The following is a 23,173-nucleotide window of genomic DNA, read 5'->3' as shown; positions in this document are numbered from 1 at the left end:
ACCCAAAGGCCATCATTATAAACCATTATCGTTGACACTGTTTACAATTATTTTTAAATGCACTGCCTTTCTTCAGTTGATATTAAACAGAAATGGTTGAAAATAATTTCAAATGGCTACAAACACATTCATAGCCCTCTCTATATTCCTTTTTCTAAGTTGTCCAAAAAATCTTCCTGGAAAGGAGTGGTACCGATTTGAATAAGAAAAAGTAACCATAATAACACAAAAACAAAATATTAAGTATGGTTGGTTCAAGTATTACTAAAAAAAGAAGGCAAGATAGAAAAGCAAGCACATTTGGTAGAGATTATGCAGGTTCTAATTATCAGAGCAGTCACTAGTCAAGCTCTTGTGAGCAGGCTAGAGTTTGCACAAAGAAACAACAGAGAAAGAGACCAGGAGAGTGATAGGCTAAGTGAAAGACCAGGAGAGTGATAGGCTAAGTGGAAGACCAGGAGAGTGATAGGTTAAGAGCCTGACAACCAACCAATAACCAAGAGCTCGTAAATGCTTAAGGACTGAAAAGGGCCACCATTGAGATCTCTAGGAAATGTAGAAATGTAGAGAAGTGTAAGCGACTGAATTTTCATACCAAACAATATATAATAAAGTATACCTCAAAATTAAAATACTAGCCTTTGGGAGGATCTAATATAATAAAAGACTCTTTCATCCATTTGTGGCATTGCTAGTCTGGTGCCTACAAGGAATGGAGAAAGTTGGTTAAGTAGAACACTATTCTGATAAAGAGGGTCAAGGTGTTGGTGGGGAAAAGATAGTTGTAACCAGCTTTGAGGAAGTACACAGAAAGCCCAGACACACACAATTCTCTGCCAGTCATGCGGCGAACACTTGGAATCTGTCTGAGGAACAGAAAATGATATTAAGTTAGAATAATTTGCTTTATCATTCAAGGTAGATAAGAAGCAAATGGCATATTGTATTGGGCACACATCTCTAGTAGAGATAAAGCTGCAACCTTTGATAGTTGCATTGTATTGTGTCTGTTCAGCAGGCAGTCTGGCATTTTTTCTTGCCTTCGTAAGTCTGAGTTTCATCCTCAAACAAACCAACTGCAGGGTATTTCCATAATGACTTGAGACCATTCTTTAGCCTTTTCCTGCTTGAAAATATTCCCTCCTTGGGTTCTTTGTTCAGAAACTTATTAGTCTGCATTTATATTTGTTGAATGCTATTGTTTCGTTATTCATTGTTGCACTGCAAACTGCAGCATTCGCCAAACTTGAGATTTTGATCACTGCATCATCTTCCAGCTCATTAATGTAAATAATAAAGAGCCTGGTTTCTGATGCCAGTCCCTTTCAGAACCATATTAATAATTCATTTCCAGCTTGATAAAGTCCTTTCAGCAGCTGCTTTGTTTGAGGTTTTGCTCCTTATAGTGGCAATAGGTCAATTGTCTTATGGTGAGATTGAACCAGGGGACCCGAGAAGTACATTGGTATTCCCTGAATGTGGCCGTGAGGGATTAATAGTGTGCGTTGGGGGTGGTGGCACCAAGTCCACTTCGAAGGATCCCTCGGGAGACTCAGCCTTTTGTTTCAGTATTATTTCCAAATCTTCTCTTTTTTAGCATTAATTATGAAGATAGTGAGCTCAGCGCCAAAGTGGAGGAGCTGAATACCTAGTTATTGCACAAAGAATGACAAGTCTGCTTGTCAGCCAAGTGATTTTTTTTTCCTTTCTCTATACGAGGATATTCATTCTGCCCTAGTGAGTTTGACTCTGAGTGTCTGGTTTATCTACATCCTGTGCGTAGTAGGTACCTAGTTTCCTATTACTTGACTTGTTATAGCAATATAACAATATAATATAATAGGAAAATTGTCCCAGAGACAAGGATAAGTAAGGAAACAGCTACCCAAACCATCAATGCCTCTCCCTGTTCCCACCAGATATTTCTCTGGAATATCCATTGAGAGATACAAGTAAGTCTAAGACATGATTTGAAGATGTGAACATTCACAGCCAGGAATGTAGAAAAGAGTCAGCTGTAGAGGGAAAGCCATGGGCTATGTAACACCAGGTGAAAAACATTCTGAAAAGACAGCAATAGAACCAACTGTCAGTCACCCGCAGAACACAGTGTGAGGGAGACATAGGACATAAAAAAAAAAAAGCTAACAGGAGCTTCAAGTGATCAGAGAACAATGTCCACTACCAAATTATCCGTGGGGAAGTGAAAGCAAGCCTGGTGAGTAACCTCCCGCCAAGGAGTTGCACTGGAAGAACAGGGTACAGTGATTGTAAATACAGAAGCAAAGCACAATTTTCAAATGGTTTCTTGTAGCTTCCCAGTCAACCAAAATACTGTTGCTCTGGTAGTTTCACATCCAGCTTATATAGCTTCTGGGTTCACTAAATAAAATGACTTGAAAAAGTGATGAGACACTAGAAATGTTAATTATTGGAATCGTATTCATATTGCATACAGGAAAGAGGCAATGGTGCTATTCCTTGATTGGTGCATGTTTAGGGAAAACGGATGTTGATAGATCTAGTTCTTTAATAAGACAGTTATTCTGACACTCTGGTTCCCCCAAGAATCTGATCAAGGCCATTAATGATCCTTTTCTTCAAAACATTCAGAATCCTGATACTCTACTGGAAGCGTCATTAAGTGAATGAATTTCTAATAGACTAGGTATCAGTCCCCCCAAACAAATGTAACATATGCTGAGAGGCTGAGAGGCAGTATGGGGTAATGGTGGGGAACACAGACAGTGTTTCACACCAGACTATCTGGGTGGGTAAGCCTGGCTTTGCCATTCACTAGCTATGTGTCTGAGAGTCCCTTCTTGTCATCATCTACAACAAAGGATTGATGTGTAAAAATAGTACCTACATCAGAGGGTTGTTGTGAGAAAGAAGTAGATTAATACCTGCAAGTCCTTTTGAACTAGTGCACTACATAACTGTGGATTAAATAAACTTTGTTTATTAAAAATGCTTTAGAAAGCTCTTAAGGAGTGATCTATAATGGTGAAGGCTTGGGCACTGTGAGAAAAGGACACTTTGAAGCATGTTCACAAATACATTACATGACTAAATCTAAAATATTAAGACCCTAAGCCCCTTAGAAATCTATTCATTCACAACAGATGACTACCCTTATCTCTCACCTTCAATGATTATTTTGCCATCTAGTGAGCACATATAGGGCTCAAGCTAAAAAAAAAAACCAGAATCTATTGTTTCTACGCCTCTGCATCCTCAGACCTTTGCCACTTCTCTACCTTTGCAAAGTGCTTGCAGGCCAAACACAAATCATATTCAGCCCCATTAACAGCTCTGCAGCCAACATCTGAGGCTCGCAGCTAAGCAACCTTCACCTTCTCACTCACCTCAACTATCAATTCGTGCTCCAGCTACATGGTTAAGGATATGTCAGTCCCCAGCACAAGTCAACTTCTCACATATAACAGGACTCCTGAAGTGGGGAGCAGATGAACTAGAGGTCAGTTCCTGTTCATGAAAACCAAGCAGATCAAGAGGAGATCAAATTCATTTCTACATGAAAAGATTTTGCCTCATATATAAGCCTCTCAGTGGGAAGTTTCACGCCAAATGGATAGCTTTAAGAAAACTATTGTTTCACGGAGATTTACTCTAAGGCCAGAGAATGGTAAAATTAATGGGATTTAATACTGGTTTACAATGGAGCTGGAAACACTGATAAGAAGCAGGAGCCTGAAGGTGCAAACTAAGAAGCTGGGCAGGCTAAAAGTTCAATTGTTCAAGGACTGAAGACCTTCACCTGGCAAACATTAGGGAGCAATATAAGGACGTGCCTTTAAAACCATCCTTTTTTATCTTTATCTCTTTATCTGGCTCTGCTATAACTAGTAACCTCATTGTGCAGTCCCAGGCTTTGCATGAATTGATGACCCCCAAACTCATCACCTCTGAGAAATCTGACCTTTCCCATCAGTAACCCGTATTATCAATGCTGTGCCCTTACTTGCTCCCTTTTTATTCCCTAACCTGGCCCATATTTAATAATTTTGTGATATTATTTTGCTTTCTGTAGTACTAGCAATTTACCAAACAGAACTGAGTTAATGTGTCAAAAGCTAAAAGTAAATTTGTGTTTTCCTCATTCATTACAGCAGAGACTAGGGTATCTTCCAAAAGCTCTCCTTCCAGTTTTAAGGCAAAATAATCAAAGCATATTCCCTACCCAACTTGAAATTACATGTAACCATGTCACTGAATTCTGACCAATGACACACAAGAGAAAGTATAAGGCATCACTTACAGATCCAAGCTTTTAGAAGAGTCTTTCTAGGCCTGCTCTTATTTGCTACAAGCTAAGTATAGACACCATCGAAGGCTTAGAAAATCTAGGCGCCACAAAGAGAAAAAAATCTGAATATCTAAATAACTTTGGGAAGAATAATCACAATCCTGACCTGAAAACCCACACAGGATTTCTATGTAATCAAGAAATGAACCATTGTATTAAGACATTGCATGTGTGGACTTGCTTATTACCACAGCTCATGCGACTCCATGCTAACTAGGACACCTGAAATATATACAATTTTGCAACATCATATACAGACACAATCTTATACCTCAAATGTCTGAATCTTTAACAGCAAGCCTTTTAAGGAATCACTGATAGTCATAAAGCTGTAGAGGTGTGTTTTGCAGCACCCAACCCCAACACATTATCTACAAAGACAATCACTGATGAATTCCAACAGCACATATGAAAGGAGAGGAAGCTGGGCCAAGTAGATACTCATAGATGCTGAGAGACCCTTACTATAATGCAGAGGCTGTACTCCAGTAGGAAGATCCAGAGCAATATCCATCCCCTCAAACTAGACTTAGAGGAGGGAAGAGTTAACACACCAGTTAGGGATCCTAAAAGAATTCCAACTCAGAAGTGAAACAAATTATCTACCATCCTCATGCTATGTCCAGAATTTGCCAGTTAGTTGGATATAAAGTGGGCTGGGCAAGACTCTAGGGAGAAAAGATTGACAGGAAGGCAGCCAAATTTTAAGTGGGGATTCCACTCCTAGGAGGAAAAGTAAAGTTACTAGACAGGATTCAGAGAAATCTAACCAAACTTCAGAGAAGTCACCTACAGAGACCAACAGAGACTATTATAATTCATGGGCAGAATAAATGCATGAAGTTTACTACTAGCTAAGTGCTTCAAATACTATTAAAGAGATCTGAGTTTGTTCGTATATATTCTGTCATGGGAAACATTGATTTCAGAATGTGGTAAAGGGCAGTGGAAAGATGGCTCAGGAGCTAAGAGCATTTCCTGCTCTTCCAGATGACTGGAACTTGTTTCCCAGCACCCATGTATTGAGTGACTCAGAACCATCTGTAACTCCAGATGTAGAGTATCACTTGCCCTCTTCTGGCTTCTGCAAGTACCTGCATACATATAACATTACTCAGTCCCCCCCCCCGCCCCACACACAAATACAATGTTATGTCTAAAGAGTGAGGCAAAGGATGATCTGGACCTGAAAGCAGGGCCCATCAATAAAGTTGCACAGCATTAGAGAACACAAAAGCAAACAAAATGTGGGAGGGACTGACAATTTAATGATTCAGTTTCAGCCAATTGTAGTGCTGGCCAACAAATCTTCATATTAGTCAGGAAGGCATGGCTAATGTCAAATCAGAGGAGAACAATTAAAAATGCATAACAACATCTTCATTAAATTGGTACCATTAAAGACCAGAACCATTAACACATTTAAGCATGCATGACCAGTACCTCTCTTGTCGGTTATTGAACAAATCCTTTTTGTCCTTGTGAAATTCCACCTTAGCCAGATTCAAAGAATGATTCAGTTAATATTGCCATGGCCAGAGTTAGAACTTCATGTGTAGAAATTGCTAAAAAACATAGGTTTTCAGTCTCATTTTGCAATAGTGATCATTTCTGACATTGGATTGTTTGTTGTACATTTATTATCTGTCTCCCTCTGAGCCATTTCAAAGCAGCTAAACTACTCCCTCTGATGGTCTCTGGGTTTCATTCACAGCTAACAACAACGCATTGTTCTGTAGGATTTTCTCTCGTAATGCTTCTAACAATCCCCACAGCCAAAACCCTGACAACACTTAGTTAAACCTTTGATTTAACACTTCTTGGGTCTTTTTTTCCCCCAAAGGTATAAAAGAAATTGGGATGATGTGAATTAGGAGTGGGAAAACACGAACACATACAAATATGTGTAGCTACATACAACATATGCATAATTTAGTAATGTGAATCTCGCAGAATCTAAGCAAATTTTACCTATAGGATTCTTTGCAAAAGTCAAATCAATAAAAAATGCTGTTCTTGCCAGCCAGTAATGGGGTAACATCAGTAGTGCCTTATAAAGGAAAGGGACGTGCAGCAGCCAGCCACTGCAACAAGGAAGCAGGCTGCACAGTGTGATATAGATAGGAAAAAATCCAGCCCTGCCACACAAAGCCCTGCAATTCTAACCATCCGTGTCAAAGAAGTTGTGAGAGCAAGGGAAAGTAACTACAGGCATTTCTCTTTGAGAAGTCATCTCTACCAAGTGAAACCTCCCTGCTGACTTAGCCTTGTCATGCCTCAGTCCTGTGCATTCTTCCTGCTTTACCCCAGAGCTAGCTGTTAGTGTCTGCTTCCTAAGCTGAGTCTCGGAGCTTCATTCTGCTTTGTTCTCTAATTGTACTTTACCCTACCACGGAAAAACGGCAATGAGAAAAGCAAGCTCCCTTCTTAATATCACAGCAATGTTCATGATTTAGAACAGCAGTTTTCAAATACCAGCTTTACTAGATGGTGCCGGGTGATGATGAAATTTCACTATTACTTTTGCAAAACTAGAAAAATAAGGTCAGCACAGAAAGAGTTTGTCGTAAAACTAACTGTATTCAGTAAAAATGTTGCCCATTATTCTGAGATTATATCCTTCTGGCTTTTATCCATGGAGGGGCATTAAAGTATCTTTCTTTTTATGAAACTTTGGTTATAGTAGATGATGGTTGAGATTTCTTTCATTCATTTGTTTAATTCTTATTTTACTTCACAAAAAAAACTGAGAAGGGTATGGGTTAAAGAATTAACTATTTTACAAAATTATCGCCTTTAAATATCTTTGGGTGATTAAAAAGGATGGGAAGGAAAGTGGATCTGGTTTACTGTGAAGAGAAAACATAGGAGCCCAAGGTCAATATTCAACTCAGATACCACAGTGAAGAGGGCAGCAGACAACAACCTGGGAGATGCTGAGGAGAAACCCACTTAGAACTGTAGCCCTCCTATCTGCTTAATTGCAGCGAGTCTCAAAATTGCACATTGGGATACATAGCACTGACATCATTTGGAAATAACACTCAAATTTTATTCTGATAGCAATTAAATTCCCAATTACCTGGAAGGCAAACACAGTTATGCAAATTACAGATGCAGGCTGACTAATATTAGAACCCAAATGGTTACCACTTCAGAGCTAGGCAGTTTGCGTCTTCCTTCTTTTTGTAAAGGCTACATTGGAATTTAGTTTAACTGGACATTGCGAGTTAGGGATAAATTCCATTAATTTCTGAATATAAAATGTTATTTTAGGTTATCTGAAAATTGATCTTCTCCCAAGACTATCCTCCTTAATCTTTTTTCTCCCTCTACTTCTTCATAAATGTATTATCTAATTCAGTCACTATATTATTTATCATCTATTATTATTTATTAATTCACTAGCACTATCCTATAATTCAATGATGGAATTTGTTCTGTAATGCTTTATAGTACATTTGCATACTGAATAAAACCATATTGATTCTTAAGGATTTTTATGCTCTAGAAATGCTTGCTTCAGACAAATCTGCAAACAAATTTTATTTGGTTTCCAAAGACATCATTTTGACATGATTTCAACTGACGCCAACAAATCAAGCCAAGCTCTGCAACAAATGCCTTCTTAATGGGTTTTGCACTATTTGTTTAAGTTGACATCATTTATTATAATTTAACAGTGTTTCCTTCTTAGGGAAGTCCAAAATCAATAAAAAAAAAGGTGACTTATGTTTGTATTTATTTGGAAATGCAAATACAACCAAAGGGCTCCATCAGTACACAATTAATAGAGTACAAGATGCTGTGGTCTGGGGGGCATCTGACTGTCTGTCTTGTAGTGTGAACATTTCAATAGTTTGGGAATCCCGCTTTGACTGTTAGGTTAGCATAGAATTTCACATTAATGATAAATCACTTTGGATATGGGGTTTTCTTTTTCAATTTGCTGCAACATGGTTTCATAGGTTCATGGGGGAGGGGGGAGGGGGGGCACAGGTGAAAGGAGAACTGTAAACTGCTAATAACATATGAAGACAAGAAACAAATACATTTAAAATGTTAGGACTGGGAGAAAAGCTCAAGTTAAGATTTCTGCCATTTCCTCCAAATCTTGTGGCACCTAGGCTGGGAATGAAATTCCCAAAGCCCAAAATTGGGCACAGAGGTCCAACAAAAAGTTCTACTCACAAGAGCCCTCTGGCCTTTTTAGGTAATTTTCCTCCATATTGACAGTTGGGAAATATGATTAAGAATTCCAAGGAGAAATGCTCTGGGCCTGACTGCCAGCCCTTTCACAAACACATTTTCAGGATCTGCCTGTCCCTTGACCCAGGTTCAGTCCCTTGGTTCTCTTCTCTGGGCCAGGCACAAATGAAATTCTTTCATAGAATCATAACATCTCATGGATAGAGGAATCTTAAGAGTCATCTAGTTCAGTGGCTCCCAAATGCTAGTTCCAGGGGCTAGCACCAAATCCTAATAAAATTTTTGTTCTGAAAAATGAGGGCAATGCTATATCAAGAATTTATTAAAGGACTTTGCTCCATCCCTAACCTAGGATCTTTCTATATTGAGAATATGAATAATTGAAATGAGGTGGTTTTTCTTTCTCTGGAATCTTCCTTAGAAAATAAACCACGAATCACCTCATATTCCCATGTGGAGTGAGCTCAAGTAAGATACCACTCCTCTCTCTCCCACATTTATTTACTTTTCATCTTGGGAGGGGAAGCAAATTATTTTCTTCAGTAAGTGTGATAGTTAATATTGGTGTCTTGATAAGATCAAGTAAACAAACCTCTCACATGCACTGGGATGAGAGAGTATTTAAATTTGATTAGCTGCTGACCAACCTGTAAAGGATTATCTTGATTAGGTTTATTAAGGTGGGAAGACTGAGCCTAAAAGTGGGTGGCATCATTCTCTGGGCTAGGTGGAAGACTGTATAAAAAGGAAAAGGTTGGCTGAATGCAGGCATGCATCGCTCTCTGCTTCTTGCCTGCAGATACAACATGAACAGCTGCCTCAAACCCTGATGCTGGAATAGCCCCAGCATGGAGGACTGTGCCCTTGAATTGTTAGTCAACAAAAACCTGTTTTACCTTAAACTGTTTTTCTGTCTAGGTGTTTATTCAATTAATTCAAACAGTAGTAGACAGACTTCGCTTTTTGGGCTGCCAGTTCACAAAAAAATGACATGCAGGTTATTATTAACTATGAAAGCTTGGCCTTAGCTTAGGCTTGTTTCTAACTAGCTCTTATAGCTTAGATTAACCCTTTACATTGTACTGCCCATCCTGCTTCCTCTCCATCTGGCTGGGTACCACCTTTCTTCTTTACAGAGCTCTCTCTGTCCAGAAAACCCTGCTATACCTCCTAGCTATAGATCATTTAGATATTAGCCTAGCTATTTATCTATTGGCCTAGCTATTGGCTGTTTAGCTTTTTATTAAACCTATCACAATGACACATCTTCTCCCAGTATGAAGGAATGAATAGTCCACAACAGTGACATTTTCTCTTCCAGTTTAACTCCAGTATAACTCGTCAGCACTAATAACAAGCACTAATAGAAAAGTTATTATAAATAAAGCACTACCTACAAAATTATGGTTGACGTTGATGTTAGTATCCTATTTTACAAATGATGAAAATGAGGCACAGAAATGTTAAGGAACTTTGCTTACATCAGCCAGGGAATATGTGGGAGGTTATATACGCAGATCCAGTCATCTTAGCTTCAAATCCCAATACATTTAAGTTTAGACAGAGAAGAAAAGCACTGTATAAATAAAATCTTATCAGACATCACTTAATTAAAAAATTAAATTTGCAAATCTGCATCTTCACTAGCTAGGCATACAGATATGGTACTTTAATAAAAGCTGATTTGATTTAAGCATCCACACGCTTTAGGACTCACTAATTATTCAGCCTTAGTTTCTTATCTAAAAAGGAAATAATTATCTAAGTAAAACTAGAGAGTAATGATGAAAGTGGGCCCATTCCGCTTAGTTTGAGGTTCTAGATTTAAATAAATATCCATCCTCTCCTCCGCTACTAATAATTGAAGCCTCCCAACTTAACTCTTAACTTGATATGAAGTGGTCATCCAGTTTACATGTGATAAGAAAACCATAGAAGCTATTTACAGTCACATGTAAATGTATGTATGTATGTGATACCACCTTATCCTTCATCTGTCCATAGAATCTAACACAGGTCTGTCAACAGTCACTACATATTCTCCTCAGTTATTGATACTTGATGTTGGCCTGATCTGATAATTGATCTTGCCATGCCTTTGGTTTCCCTCAAAAGGGATCTTGTTGAAAACCAAAGGAAGCTTGACAGTACCCTCAGGTCAAATTATCACAAACACTTTTTCTATTCAATTCATTTATTTAGTGTGTGCCTTTGGCTACATCTACTAAACAGCACAATATTCATTTTGTTCTATCTTCAATTCAGCAATTTAGTAAGTATTGGCTAAAACAAGTACAAAAATATAATAAAATACAAGAATGCAAGGTCATAACAGTGTTAAGATAAATTTATTCATGTAGAGCCTTAACAGATTAGGCTGTAGTGTAGGCAGAGATTGCTCATTTGTTTCCTGGCTGCCCAGACTTGAAATCATCACACAGAAACTTTATTAATTACAACACTGTTTGGCCAATAGCTTAAACATATTTCTAGCTAGCCCTTACATCTTAAATTAACCCATTTCTATTATTCTATGTATACCATGAGGCTCGTGGTTTATAGGCAAGGCTTTTGAAACCTCGAAGTCCACCCTCAGTGACACACCTACTCCAAAAAAGTCACACCTTCTCCTCATTCTTTACCAGTTCCACCAACTAGGGACTAAGCATTCAAATATATGAGATCAGGAAGAAAAGGTCAAGACAAAAATGCCTTTCTTTGACAAGGGTAAGAGTGGACCCATGGCAGAAGAAGTGCTGCAAAAAAAATGGCATTAATTCCATCTATAGAATATCTCTTGATATGCACTATACTCATCAATTTTCTTGTTGCTGATAAAAAAAATACTTGACAATGCAACTCCAGAAATGAAGGGTTTATTTTGACTTACAGTTTCAAGGGATATAGTCCATCATAACAGGACAGTGGTGACAGCAGGAATATGAGGCAACTGGTCATAGTACATCTATAGTCAATAAGCAGAAAGTGAGGAATGCTAGTACTTAGCTCACTTTTCCCTTTTCCCTTAGCTTAGAACCCATGGTAACTGGGGGTGGGCACTCCTAACATCTCAATTAATCTAAAGTAAATAGTCCATCACAGACATGTCCAGATGTCTGCCTCCAAGTTGATTCTAGATCATATGAAGTTGATAATTAATACTAACTATCTCTCCTTATTTTTTAATAAATTCCATTTGACAAAAGACAAGAGAAAAGATACAAAAGGAACACATTCCCCGTGCCATATGCAATGCAATAGACAAGAAAAATTTATCTTAAATATATCATTATTGGAATATGCTGATTTAGTCAAACAATACATACTGAATGTTGAGATGAAAGAAATTTGACACCTGATGCATTTTATGTACCAAATGAGTTCTGATTGTTCAGCTTACATGGATGAAAAATTTAATGAAGAAATTTTGGAATTAGAGAAGAAAATCAACTACAAACAAAACAAACAAAAACACAGATATTTAACAAAAAAAAGTAGCAAACAATTTTTATGGATGAACTTTGAATGAAAATATGCTTTTGTCTTGGTTCTCAAATAACACAAGTTATCATTGTGTTTATCAGCATGTGTATCAGTCAGGCCCTTTCAAATATGGTGCAAGTTCCATGGGAATCTAGAGTTACATGGAAACTGAAGCTTGGGATTACCAAAAGATTTTTCCCTGTCCTCCATGGAAACCACTACTCTGAGCCCAAACTGAATGTCAATGAGGCCAAATGTCACTTACGAAGACCCTAGAAAAAAGAGAGAGATTTGGTGTCAAAACTTATCTTCCTAGTTATGGCACTATTCACATTCTTCTCAACTGCCTTTTGTTCTCTGAACTCTTGAGTTTGTACTTCTCTTCGTGCCTCAAGAACCCCAACTTCTTTCCTAAGCTAACCCTCTCAACAACACTTTCCTCTTTAGTATTCCATCCCTTGGGATCTTGTATCCTGATTTTCAAAATGAAGAAAAAAATATCTTATAAGAGAATCTCCTAGTGAGAATAATTTAGCAAAGATCTTTTTAGTAAGAGTTATTTAGCAAAGTCCTTCTTAGTTTCTGCTCTAAGGCAGGGGTTTTAGTTTAGTGGTAGATTGCTTGCCGAGCACAAACATGGCCTTGGTTTTCACCCTCATCACTGAAAAGAAAGGTGTTTCAGTTCCAGAATCACAATAAAATACATTAAAAGCTGTCTTAGAGTGACCAAGGTACTTGTGGATGAGCTACAGAATCCTCCCTGAACGTCAGTTTTCACATCTCTATCTTGAGATAGTAGTCCTTTTATGGCTAGTTCACTGAAATAAGACAGATAAGTAAATGCTTGATTCTCAGATTTTGATACAGGTATCCAAGTTAAAGAGGAAGATAATAAACGAATTCTGATGAGATCTGTTTTATGGTACCTTTGAGTCATCAAGATAGTGCTGATCTCATTGGACATGAGAGTATGATTGGTTACCTGAGGCTGGAAGAGCAAAGGAGGAAGGGACGGAGAGAAGTTGGTCAATGGATACTAAGAATTAGACAGAAGCAAGCTTCTATAGGCAAAATGATTATAGGTGTATAATAGTTATGTATTGTACATTTTTGCAAAGATAGAATTTGGATTGGAAATATTACTCAATGGTTAGAGTGCTTACCATATAAGCATAAGTACCTGAGTTCACATCCCCAGGGTCGATGTAAAAGATCAGGCAAGGCCACAAGTGTCTGGAACCTCAGCACAGCAGAAGCAGAAACTTGGGTCTCCCCAAAGCTGCTGTACAGCGAAACTAGTCACAATGGTGGGCTCTAAATTAAGCAACAGAACTTGTCTCAAAATCTAAAGTGGATAACAATTGAGGAAGACATCTTGATCCAGATGTTGATCTATGGGCCTCTTAGGCTCATGTACACATGCATACTCCACATACACATGAACATGTATACATATATAGCTAGCACACACAGACATACACACAATAAAGACAGGGGAAATATTTTTTTGAGTTTTTGCTATAAGAAAAAAATGTTTGGAAGGATAGCTATAGTTAATCTGATTTAAGCATTATACAACATGTATATATATTATAACATCACATGATATCTCAGGCATAGATACTATTGTATGGTTTCTATGTGTTAAATTTTAAAAACATGAAAATACAGTATTGTCTCTCTATGTCCACTGAATCCAAAAAAAAAATGTTCCGAAGTTCAAAAATCTTTTAAGGTGAAAATAACAACCAAAAAATAATTAGCCTATGATGATTCCATAGAAAGGATAAAGGTATGAAATAAGAAAATCAGATGGTCAAGGCTCTAAATAATAAACACATTACTGAGATGAGAACCAGTAAGACAGCACATGAGAATCTGAGACAGGACAACGGTGAATTCAAGTCTGGTACAGAACACAGAGTAAAATCATGGAGACAGGGAAAAAGGGAAGAGGACTCAGCAGGGGGAAATGAAGAACGATCACAGAGAAGAAACAACAGTGCTGTCATGTCAATAACCAAGACAGGCAAAATTTTGAAAATGGTGTATTCAACAGAGTCAAATACCACAGAAGTATCAACAGAGATAAGGAGCAACATTGGTTTATTGAATTTGACAGGCAGGAATCAATGATTTTATTTCAGTGTTCTAGTGGGATCGGGGGAGAGAAGCCTATCTCCTAGATGTACATGTCAAAAGATTGCAAGTTTATTTGAATGCATTTAGAAACTAGATTCTTAGGTGACTCGTATAGCATGTTTCTTTTACAAGTGATTGGTAGATTCTAAAGAGGCAGGCATGGATATGAGAGCCCCCAAATCAGGACTCGCTATTTTTCAGAGAGCCACTTAGGAAGAAAGCTTTGTTAAAGCAGATTAAGCCAAAAGCTAATGAATGAAAATGCTTGCCTCTTACTATGTAAATGAAGAAGCTGGTTTGTGTACAGTGTGGTTAATAATGAAATTAAAGCTTAAGTCTCTTGCCACACACACTGATTATAATATAGTACGGGATTTTAAATGACCATTGTTTGTTTAACCGTTATTTTGCCCACCCAAAATACTAAGTCCACAATGTAAGCCACAGGCTACTAATTTAGCACAGGAGCAAGTACCAAGTACTCTTTTACTATTTTAAATTGAGTTTATTAAATAAATGGGGCTGTACAGAACATAGCTCTATTACAGCCTAGAGCTCTTCTTCCAGAAGGGCTCGTGCAAGAACTGAGACAAGAATCAAGTATAAGCTCATTGAACGAAGAAATCATGTCTGCTAAGTGTGTAGTTTGAGAGAACTGGCAGTACTAAGACTGATGATGAGCCCAATTCAGAAGAACATGAGTACCTCTTCAAACTCACAGCATGGTTGAAAAGAAAGATTAAAAGTACTCGTAACACCCCAAAACAGTCTGCAACCCTTAAGAGGGATCCAAATGAAGATAAATTCATATTAGTAAAGAAACACTTCCATTAGTAATAGCTGTTCAAAGACAAATACACAGCCTGAAACCTAAGTTCTCCAAGGCTACAAATGTCAAGGTTAAAGTTAAGTGTCTGTTTTCACAGTGTAACATCTACAACAAACAAAGGAAATTAGTTAGGATTAGATTAAGAATATTGCAGGAATAATCAAAAAATCAAAAGAGCATTGGCTAAACAATAGACAGGTTACTTCCTCTGATTTTCTTTTTGGGTTTTTCAAGATAAGGTTTCTCTGTTATAGCTTTGGTTGCCTGCCATAGAACTTGTTCTGTAGATCAGGTGGTCTCAAACTCACAGAGCTCCTGCCTACCTTTGCCTCCCAAGTGCTGGGGTTAAAGGCATGTGCCACCACCAACCTGGTTACTTACCTTTCCTCATGATTTTTGGTGGGGTATTTCAAAGCTTTCAGGTAGCTCTATGAAATCATCAGTCCTCATTGCTATTTTTCTGACCTATTACATGATTTCAATCTTCAAGGACACATCACAGGTCTTTGAAGTTCCAATCACCACGTCCTCACTAGAAGGAGGAAAGGCAAAAGATTTTTGTTTCTACCAAAAAAGGACAGTCTTACCTGTATCTATTCCAGTATAGAACTAAAAGCTAGTCTACTGCTTCTCACTATTTGCACCATATGAAAGGGAAGAGAGAGTCTTTTATCCTGGGTAGAAATGTCACCATATGATAATAGGCAATTCTGTGCCTGAGGAAAAAGAGCAGACATGTAAGAACAAGTCAAAGCCATTGGTGATGGGCATCATTCTATTCAGTGAGTTTCAATCCTGAAAGAAGTTTAAGATTCTGTCTAATGCTTAGATTGTATGAGACCACACCAGCTGTATGCACCAGCATCCTCCCTTCAACATAGTTTTTCAGCAAAGTGGCAAGACTGACTTTCCATGTACCCTCACTGTTGCTTTAGCCAGCACCCTGCATGCAGTTTTCTCTGTTCTAATCACCAGAATAGCTTCCTTTTTTCTAGATGGTACTTGGATTAATGTAGTGCTAGAAAACTATTAATCTTATTGGCTAACACCTCCTCTCTGTCACAGAGTCCCCTAGGAAATAAAATATAGTGTAAGATAAGCCAAGTGTTTAGTGAAAATATTTGGTTAAGAGAGCCACGATGCCTAGGGGCAGTTCCTCTGTAAGGGAGTAAAAAGCCACAAAAGCTTTCAAGTAGCCAAGAGACAACAATTCATCCAAAATATCAAATATAATTGCACATTCCGCACTGTATGTTCAGACCACTTTTAAATGCTGGAGATAAAGGAGAAAACACAATCGGCATTGATTCTGGCTTCATGGTACTTACAATTCAGAGATGAATAAGGTATTTGAAAAGTCTTAAAAGGCTAGAAGATGGTTTCTGTCAGTGAAATGCTTGCTATGCATGCAGGAGGAATTGTGGTCCAGTCCCCTTTGACACACACGAAAAGCTGGTACAGTGACATGTAACTATAAAACTTGTGCTGAGGAGGCAATGGCAGGAAAAGCTCTGGAGCTTGTCAGTCTGAGCTCTGGGCTCTATGCAAACCCCATATGAGGAAAATAACGTGAAGAACCATCAAATAAAGTGAAGTAACTTCAACCTCTAGACTCCACATAAGTGCATACATGTGCATACACACCTGCATCCATGCACAACAAATACGTTGATACATAAGCATATACATAAAAAATAATCATACAAAAATTAAGAAATATTGTGATTGGTGACATTAGGCCAGAAATCATCAACAGTCTAGTTATTTGGCCTTTTCTTTGTTCTGCAAAATAAAATTAGAGGCCACGTGTGATGGCATACTTGTGGAATTCTGGTACTCCAAATGTATGGGCCATCCTTGGCTATAGCAAGTTCAAGGCTAACCTGTGCTATATGAGATCTTGCCTCAAAAATGGAAGGGAGAGAGGGAGGGACAGGGCGAGAAGGAGAAATTGAGTTATAGAGGCTATTCTGAATATATGAGGAACACTGACCTTGAAACTCTTTTCCTCCTTTTGTACTGCTTTGTGATTTCCTTGAGGCAATGTTCTTCAGGGCTCACCATTTTCCAACCCTGATTTCCATAATTCTTTCTTTGCCTTGTGTCAGGTTATGTAGCACCGTGTCAACCCACTGTAAATATTACTCCATTTGCAAGTATAATAACAAATTCCAGGCAACTTTGCTTTTCCATATTGTCTGACAAGAGGCTATTATTGTTTTAAATTTGTACTTACATACTGCAACATTTTGCATTTTGCATTTAATCATTGTCACATTTTAGGGATGGGAACTGAGCTCGGAACAACAACTGGTATTATGCACGTGGGCCTGAACTAGTATCTATAGACAAGATGTTGTCCAGACAAATATAGCCTTCTGTGAATCATAACTCTATGATCTTAATGTGCCTTTAAGTCCTTCCAGACTATTCAGCATCATTATTTTATACTTCACTTGCTTGACATCTGTAACCACTTCAAGCGAAAACAAGCACTGTACTTAAAGGAATTCTTTATTTTCGAGGGGGTCGAAAAATGGAAGGGAGAGAGGGAGGGGCAGGGAAAGAACCTAATTCTAGTAACCTTTTCAAAGTATTCTGACTCTTTCCATTCATTCTGCATGTTTTGTCCTTGGAAATGATAAGCAGTCTGGACTTAGCTATTATCCCCTGTGATTTTCCAAAAATTAGCATATTTCTCTGGGTGAACTGTAGGATATTTTGAAACAAAACCAGATCCTTTGCTTTTGTGATTAATAACACTAGATCTCTTCTTTCCATAATCTTTCTCTTGCCTTGTATTTTTCTGCCTTTGCTTCCCCCTTTTTTTTGGGGGGGGCAAGCTCAGACTCTCTAATTTCTTTTTGTTTCAAGGTCTGATCATTTATTTGTTACCCCTATAGACTTATTTTTGACTGGACTCAGACTTAGGAGTAGAAGCTCTCAGCGAGGACAGCCTTCGCCTCTTGGCAATCTGCTCCTGGCGCTTTTCCTTGGCTTCCTTCATTCTCTTGGCCAAAAGTTTAGCATATCCTGCAGCCTCCCCCTTGTTTTTCTTTGTTCGTTGCTTCTTCAGAGCGATATGCCGGCGTTTGTGTTGCAGGACACATGGAGTCACAAGACGCTGAATCTTGGGTGCCTTGGTCCTAGGCTTCTTACCTTCTTTGTTTAAAGGCTTTCTGACAACGTACTGGCGGACGTCATCTTCTTTAGAGAGATTAAAAAGCTTTCGGATTCTGCTAGCTCTTTTAGGTCCCAGCCGACGAGGCACAGTAGTATCTGTCAGTCCAGGAATATCCTTCTCTCCTTTTTTTACAATAACCAAGTTGAGAACACTCAGGTTGGCATCCACAATGCATCCTCCGACAGACTTGTGCTTCCTCTCTCCAGTTCTCCTTGGTCTATAACAAGAATGCCACTTTCTCAACAGCAGGCACACTCTGCCATAGGTCAGGAACCTTGTTTCATGGGAAACCCTTGTTTGTCATTGTCGCCCCTGATTCGGACCACGTAACCCTTCCACTCTTCACCCAGGGCATCGGCAGCCCTGGCCATGCCCTTCTTCCGTGGCCATGCGCTTCTCATAGAAGGTCCGAAGCTTGCGTTCATCGTCCACTTCGATGAGTTTCTGGCAGCCAGTGGCAGGGAAGGAGATATTCAGCTTCATCTTCGCACTCTAATTTCATAAATTATTTTACAGGCTAATATAAAGGCATCTTCAAGCAAGTAATGTACTTTAAGTATGCTTATTTCCCTCATACCACTCCATCCTCCAGACTCACCTACCCTTCCTTCTCTCATCAGTTACTTTGCTCCCTCAGTAGCTGCATATTGTGGTCCAGCCCATTCACTCACAGACTTACTCGAGGTCCCCTACTCCTTTTTGCTACCAGTTAACCATATGATCTTGGTCACCCTATTAAGTTTTTGGATGATTTCCAATCCCTTTAGTAGAGTTGATACCACCTAGTAAGGGCACAGCGGAAGTCTTTAAAACAATACCACCCACTATAAATTTTAGAATATAGAATGAGATAGTAGTCTACCTCTCTGCTCCCTGAGCCTTGTGTCATGCAAAAGTGAAAAGTGATGTGTTCCAAGACCCTTGTCCTTAGACTAATGTCCTCTGTCAATGTGACCATTCCAGTGAGTTAATGCATTACCACTGCCATATAATGTGTCTGTGTTTCAGATGAAGTTTCCTCCAGAGGAATGTTTCAGTTTCAATTGAGCTGATTCCTGAACATGTTAAATAGATCCCTTCCCAGCATTTTCTATCACAGTTCACTTCTGCATCCATGTTCATCTTGGCACTTAGCATACCTTAAAGTGAATAACTCCTGTGCTCGCCTGCACTGTTATTCTCTCTCTCTCTCTCCTCTCTCTCTCTCTCTCTCTCTCTCTCTCTCTCTCTCTCTCTCTCTCTCTCTCTCTCTCTCTCGTGTATACTCCAGGGAAAAGACCATTATTTCTTTTCATTGCCACTGACTTTCCAGACCATATTAAAGTCCTTAATACATAACAAATGATTAATATTTAAGGTATATAATGGTGGGGGCAGTTGAGTGGATAGATGTCATAAGTGGAAAAATAATTGAATGACTGAAAATATTTTAATGGAAAAGCCAGGCACAATGAACAAGTGATATGATATTTGTGAGAGCAGGTTACTTGTCACCTCAAATTGAATGAAGATAGACTGGTTTAAAGAGAAAGGGCAGAGGAAGGATTGACTAAGCAGAGAAAACAGATTTATTACAATTGAAGATTGGATGTAAAGACGTTGTTAAAGAGTATTAACACACACACACACACACAAAAAAAAAAAAAAAATCTCCCAAAGACTATGCTGATCATCCAAGTGTTTTCATAGGCAAACACTATAAGAGACCTGGCAACACTGCCTTCTCCTTGCTCCTTTTGCCTCCCTGCCTAGAATCTAGCGTGACAGCCCAGCTGCTTTGACTCCCACACTCTAGCAAGAGTCCTTAGCTTCTGAAGTGAAAAATACACCGCCACCAACCTGTCACAGCTGAGGAATCAGAAAACAAGTTAGGTTGCTGAGCTGTCGGGTTGAAAAGGATTTGCAAGCGCCTTCCCACCTACTCTCTGCTATGAAGATGGATTTCCAAAGGTTTGAGAAAGATTTGTACTATGGCTTTAAGGTTTACAAAATGCCACCATCCGGAGAGTTTGAATTATTCTTCTCCTGTATTTCATTTGTAATGTACATTTGCCGGCATAAAAAGTATTAAAAGGGCATTTGAACAGTAATAAGACCCTTAGCACTTAGGAGCAGCTATTGCCTTTGAAATATAGTTGTTATGCTATGAGAAAATAACCAATAGCAAATTAGCTTAACCCCTCATCTGCTAAAATCTATTGTCACTTGGGATGGATTTAGGAATCTAACTAATTGGTTTCTAAAAGATGCAAAATTTTAAATTTTCTACTAAATTTTATCTATTCATTCTGTCATCTTCTCCCTCACTCCCTCCTCATTATGAAGGAGAATCAATACACAAATCCCTGAAGCCAGTTTTAATTCTAGTTTTACGTTCTGTAACCTATGGTAAATCAGTTAGCCTTCTTTGAGTCTTAGTTTCATCAAATGTAGAGGGAGAACAATACCAGCATCTACTTAATAGATATTTTGTAATTAAACACCCATGAAAATCCACAATATAATCCTGACATATCTTAATTGCTTTGTGCTTTGTGAATGTAAACTGAATTACTACTGGAAGTTACTTTGGAAACTGCTCTTGAATAGTTGTTCCTAGTCTTTGTGCCTTAGCACTCTACTTTACTAATTAGAAACTGACTTCAGATTACGGCTAATATTATTAATGATTAGATATATAAGTGATTGAGTCTTTGTTTCTTGTTAACACTAGCTTTTATTTGCTTTGTTTATAGACAGAATGGGAGAAACGTTCAATCAACCAACAATGCTATTACCACAAATAATGGTTAACAATGTTTTGCTATATTTTGACTTTTCAAAGTAGTTCCAGAAATTTAAACTGCAAAACCCAAAACGTTCAATCCATAGTTATTTTAGTTTATTGTTCATCTTCCAACAAGAAGATTTTTGGAAAGAGACTATCTGCTGCAATGAAAACTTGACACTCAGCCAAGGCTTAATTCGCAGTCAATAAAGTAATACCCCGATGCCTGGGTGGATGTGCAAATTTTCTCCACATGATAAATAAGCAGAGTATGGTTTCTATCAAATCAATCTTGTCTTGAGTCATTCCTTCTCTAATCAATAAATATGGGTGCGAGCTGAAATATGAAGTCGATAGATGCAGTGTTACATTCACTTCAAACTCCTTCAACAAATGTACCTAGTAATTTTTCTATTATTACCCTAAAATTCAAAATACCTAGTTTTTTTCTTTTTATTTTAACTAATACTTTAAAGGAACGATATGTTCCAGGGTTTTATAAACGGGTCTTTCTTGGATCTTGTTAGAAATCCACACAAATCCTCTAACCCAGTCAATGTGGTAGCTACAATTACATTGGAACTGTACTATAAAGCAAAATTGAATTTGAGGCAACATCTATGAAAAATTCACTGTTAAAAATTATTGCTGGAGCCAGTTGTGGTGGGGCACATCAGTAGGATTTGCTGAAGGAGCCAGAGGCAGGAGGCTCAAAAGTTTGAGGCCAGCCTGGGCTACACATTTATTAAAGAAAAATTTAGTGCAGGGGTATTTTAGAGATTGATGAGAAAGTCTAAGGACTTGAAGGTTTTAAATAATGTGTGAAAGGATTGACCATTTTCCACCCAAGGCCTCCTATTGCCTTCCTTAATGCATTCTTCTCTACAGAATGTATGCATGTATACATAAACAGGCAAGCCTCATCAAAGCCTTCAAGTCTTGACAAAGCAATATTTGCACAACATCCCTAGAAGTTTCTTTTGAAAAATGGTTTTGTTGTCAAACTTCCCTTTAAGTGTTTGTTTATGTTTATACCCAAGACCTGAGCTGCTGTCAAACCTTTTTCAGAGGGACTTCATTTAGTAGTGGTAGCAGTAAATACAGAGACTTATATCCAGTTAACATGTTGAGGATAAAAGTGATTTTGAGAGCACAGCACTAAATATGACTGTCTGTCTTTCTGTCTGTCTGTCTGTCTCTCTCTCTCTCTCTCTCTCTCTCTCTCTCATACACACACACACACACACACACACACACACACACACACACACCCTGTCAAGGCTCTGAGAATATCTCAGAAGAGGGGACAGGAAGAATATAAGAACCATAGGGTGGAAAGGAGTGCTGTCAAATCCTGCCTTCCAGACATGACATGATGATAGCACTCATGAACTTACACATGCATGAGAGCTGCACAAGATTAAGTCAATTCAACAATCAAGCATGGAGATAGGAGGAGTTCATGAGGTCGCACACCCCCCTAGCTGAAAAGCTATTCATAGTTGATACCTGCTGGAAAAGAGTCCCTTTTTTTTTCTGGGAGTTAACCATTGGTATGTTACCCATGTTGTAATGAATGACCCTGTACCCATATTGCAGCACTAATAGGACTCAGTGGGTTAAAGTAAATAAATAGGACATGAAGTTGAGACAGAGATATTATAGGGAGCCCTGAAAAAGAGTTGGACAGAGAGGTCCAAGTTTGAATATGAACAAAATACACTGCATAAATATGTGAAAATTTCAAATAATAAATAGTTATTTAAAAGAAAAAAATCAGTGAATCTATAAATTTAGATAGGAAAAATTGTAGCCTTGTCAGACAAGCCTTTCATTTAGTATTTGTTTCAACTAGGAATGCAGAGTCAAAAATAACATGATCATCATCAGTCACTGTAATCTTCTCACCAAAAGACCATAAGAATTTCTATATCATATTACAAGTATTCTGGATATCTCAAATATTCATTTTCCTTTGCTTGCTTCAAAGGTATCACAACATTTAAACTCTCAGTATGCCTTACTATTTGAGAAAATATACCTTCTGCCTCTTTTTGAAAATAATTGTTTTAATGGACAACAGTCCCTTTTAATCACATATATACTGCATGTGGCCGCTTTCACATTGAAAAAAACAGAGCTAAGTAATCCCAATAAACTGCATTGTCCACAAGATCAAAATATTTATTATATATCCCTTTACAGGAAAAAAGGTTTACAACTCTCAAT

At 38.2% G+C, this 23,173-nt stretch overlaps 1 pseudogene; it reads right to left on the bottom strand.

Annotated features, from left to right (window-relative positions):
• Nucleotides 1-17,898: 17,898 nt before the first annotated feature.
• LOC119805040 lies at nucleotides 17,899-18,660 on the bottom strand (annotated as a pseudogene).
• Nucleotides 18,661-23,173: the final 4,513 nt, after the last annotated feature.

Source organism: Arvicola amphibius, chromosome X (assembly GCF_903992535.2).
Source record: "Arvicola amphibius chromosome X, mArvAmp1.2, whole genome shotgun sequence".
Lineage (NCBI taxonomy): Eukaryota > Metazoa > Chordata > Mammalia > Rodentia > Cricetidae > Arvicola > Arvicola amphibius.
Note: the sequence above shows the minus strand (reverse complement) of the source record. Positions and strands in the feature narration are given on the sequence as shown.